Below are 3,983 nucleotides of genomic sequence, written 5' to 3'. Positions count from 1 at the left end.
CTTAAGCCGCTTTATCTCCCGATTAGGAGAAAAGGCACTCCCCTTTATCGCCTTCTTCGGTGCACCGAACACTTGGAGTGGACGGACGCAGCCACGGCTGGATTGGAGGAAATAAAAGCCATCCTGGCCACCAACCCAATCTTGGTCGCGCCAAATGTCGGCGAACCAATGATGTTATATATAGCGGCCACTCACCAAGTTGTAAGCGCAGTGCTCGTCGTCGAACGAGAGACGGACGGACATAAATTCCCACTTCAAAAGCCAGTCTATTATGTGTCCACTGTCCTCCATGCAAATCACGGTACCCACATTATCAAAAGATAGCATATGCGGTATTTATGGCATCCCGGAAATTACGACACTACTTTCAAGAGTGTTCAATCACGGTGGTCTCAGAAGTACCACTCAACGACATAATAAACAACCTCGATGCCACGGGCCGGATTGCCAAATGGGCTATCGAGCTCCTCCCATTCGACATAACATATAGACCACGGCGAGCCATTAAGTCATAAGTACTGGCCGATTTCATCGCCGAATGGACAGAAGCCGAACTCCCTAAAGAGTATGGCGCATACTCCAATTGGATCATGCACTTTGACGGCTCTAAAATGCTGGCTGGTCTAGGGGCTGGCGTCGTCCTGACGTCCCCCACCGGAGATACAGTCCAATACATACTCCAAATACTATATACAGACTCCAACAACGCAGTCGAATACGAGGCCCTATTACATGGTCTCTGGATGGCAGTTTCCATGGGCATTCAACGCCTGGAGGTGCGTGGGGACTCGAACCTCGCAATATCTCAAATAAATGGAGACTTCGATGCCAAGGATCCGAAAATGGCGGCATATCACAACGCCGTCCTCAAAATGTTAGCTCGGTTCGAGGGGCTTGAATTCCACCATGTGGCTTGGGAAAACAATCAAGCGGCGGATATCCTCGCCCGTATCGGCGCAAAGCGCGATCCTGTCCCATGTAACATCTTCTTGGAAAAACTGTTTAAGCCATCCGTGGTATGGGAAGGGGACACCAGTAGCATTAGTCTGGACCTGGCCACATCATCAGATACCGAACACTCTGACACAATCGGAGGCTCTGCCATCGAAATAACACCTTCAGCCCACGTGATAATGGCCGTCATCGCCCCATGGGCAGAACTATTCCTAGCTTACCTAACAAGGCAGGAACTACCCGAGGACCAAAATGAGGCACGTGCATAGTGCGGCGATCTAAAGCCTACAAGGTCCACGAGGGAGAGCTATATAAGAAAAGCACTACCGGAGTCTTTCAAAGGTGCATCTCCGAAGAAGAAGGGCGGAAGCTTTTGGCAGAAATCCATGCTGGACTGGGCGGCCATCACGCCGCAGCCCGGGCCCTTGTAAGCAAGGCCTTCCATACAGGTTTATATTGGCCAACGGCCTAAGTAGATGCATAGCATCTGGTCCAACATTGCGTCGGTTGCCAGCTTTTTGCAAACCAAAGCCATATGCCGCCTACTGCTCTCCAAAAAATCCCCATTACTTGGCCCTTTGCGGTCTGGGGGCTTGATATGGTTGGACCCCTTAAAGGGGGAACCCATAAGAAAAAATACTTACTAGTCATGGTGGATAAATTCACCAAATGGATAGAATCCAAACCTGTCAAAACGGCCAAATCCGAACAGGTGATAGACTTCATATCTGGGGTTGTACACCGATATGGCATCCCCCACAGCATCATCACTGACAACGGCACGAACTTTACAGCCGATGAGGTAAAACTCTGGTGTAGCAACATGGGCATCAAGCTCGATTATGCTTCTGTCTATCACCCGCAAACTAATGGTAAAGTCGAGCGAGCAAATGGTATTATCATGAGCAGCATCAAACCCAGATTAGTGTGATCCTTAAAGGAATCAATCACGCACTAGGTAGAGGAGCTCGACTCCATACTATGGGGGTTGCAGACCATGCCGAATTGACTACCGGATACACACCGTTTTTTATGGTGTACAGCGCAGAGGCGGTTCTGCCTTGCGACATAATTCATGACTCACCTCGAGTGCGCATGTACGAAGAAAAAGAAGCCGAGCTCGATCGGCAGGACAGTTTGGATGCCCTAGAGGAGGAGCGCGACGTGGCAAAAGCCCGTTCCGCATTCTATCAGCAACAGGCTCGAAGGTATCAAAGCAGAGAAGTACGGGCCAAAACCTATAACATTGGCAAACTAGTTCTACGCTTGCCGGAGAAGAAAAAGAACAAACTCAAGCCCAAATGGGAAGGTCCCTTCATCATTGACTAGGTTCTGACCGGTGGAGCGTACCGTCTGTGGGATGCATCAGACAATCGACTCGAGCCAAACCCATGGAACGCAGCCAAGCTCCGAAGATTCTACGCCTAGTGCTGGACTCTATGTTCGTCTCCTTACCTCCGTCAATTTTTTGCATATCAATTATCTGTCTTCTCTCTTTTTCTCTCTTTTTATTCTCCTCAAGGCCTTAAAAGGCTAAACTTGTGTCTTGGTTACACAATCTTGACGCGCTAACCGTGCTCATTATACCTGGGGGCTTCTTATACAAAAGCTTAATATAACTATTTTTCTGGGCTTTATGCCCCACACATGTGTTATTCTTCCGCATGTACCTTTTTTCGCCATTATATGCACCGATATGACTTAAGTTTTGGCCAAACTGGGTTGCCTGACTCTTGTATTTATGCCATGCGTTCCCGTTAATTCGGCTAGGGCATAAGGGGAGCACCTCTGCGATTGTTACTGCCGGGTCAGCCGGATGTGTACCTCAGACTGGGTGAAGCCGAAAGCTAGCATTCTTAAGGGAATATTCGGTCGGTGAACAAAAGATGACTTTTATTTAATTTAACACATGCCTCCAGATGTTTATAGCCTGCATCTCATTTCGCAGTTCGGACATGCACATTAGGGCATGTGTACCCAGGGAAAGGAACCCTTAACGGAACTATTCTCCCTGGAAGATGTTTTTACTATCCATGTAATATAACATAGCTAGTTGGGCACTTGTCTGTTCAAGCACTTATGACCCCTACGCCTGGTTTCCATGCATACCCCGGTTTTTACATAACCAAGTGGGTATTCAGATACACTCCAGACTATCGGGTCCGGAGGTCGAAGCGAAAAGGTTCGCCATGACAAATGATTTACAATTCGGCTAGAGACATTATATATGTCACTTGAAGTACACAGTCACTAAGACTGATTACATTCTTCTTCTATACCATCCAACAGGCTGTCTAGCCTACAATCCTGTTGGGAATACTTTGCGGCTAATTCTACTTGGTCATACACCAAACTGACGGGGATCTCTTTCCCATCGGGCCCCATAGGTCCGACCTCGGCCATGTGGTTTGGGTCAACTTTGGTATATCGCGTCTTCACCATAGCCCAGGCTTCCCTTGCACCTTGTTGGCAGGCTGATATCTTCCATAATCGGAAGCGCCGCCGCGCTCCCTTGAGCTTCTCTACAATCTCCCCCATGCCTCCTAGCGGGGACGCGGAAGGCCACAAGGCTTGGGCAATACCCTGCATCACCTGTCGAACTTGTTCGTCCAGTTGTGAGAGCTCTGGTAGAAGATCACCCGCAGACCTGGGCATCTCCTCCGTGGGATGACCCGTCAGCATACCTGCAGACATAACTCTGTTAGCCGGCTTCTTCGTCGAACTCCTTCAAAAGTTCGTTCAAGCACTTACTAAAAATGCCGCGTCGAAGCCGCTTATTCTCCTTTATGGAGTCTGCAAGCTGGGCTCGGACGTCTTTCAGTTCCACGTCCAGCCGGATATTGGCGTCCTGGAGATTATTTTTCTCCTGCCTGACCTGCGTAAGCACGCGCTCGCCAGCATTTAGCTGTCGATTAGCACGTTGCGCATCCTCCGGATTCACTCCGGGGTCATCTGCAACATCTACTGTTAGATTTGCATGCATGCCGCATACTATCTGGTACCTGCAATTCTTTGCAATGGATGCAAAT

The sequence above is a fragment of the Triticum dicoccoides genome, chromosome 3A, assembly GCF_002162155.2.
Source record: "Triticum dicoccoides isolate Atlit2015 ecotype Zavitan chromosome 3A, WEW_v2.0, whole genome shotgun sequence".
Taxonomy (NCBI): Eukaryota; Viridiplantae; Streptophyta; class Magnoliopsida; order Poales; family Poaceae; genus Triticum; species Triticum dicoccoides.
This window is presented reverse-complemented; position numbering follows the sequence as displayed.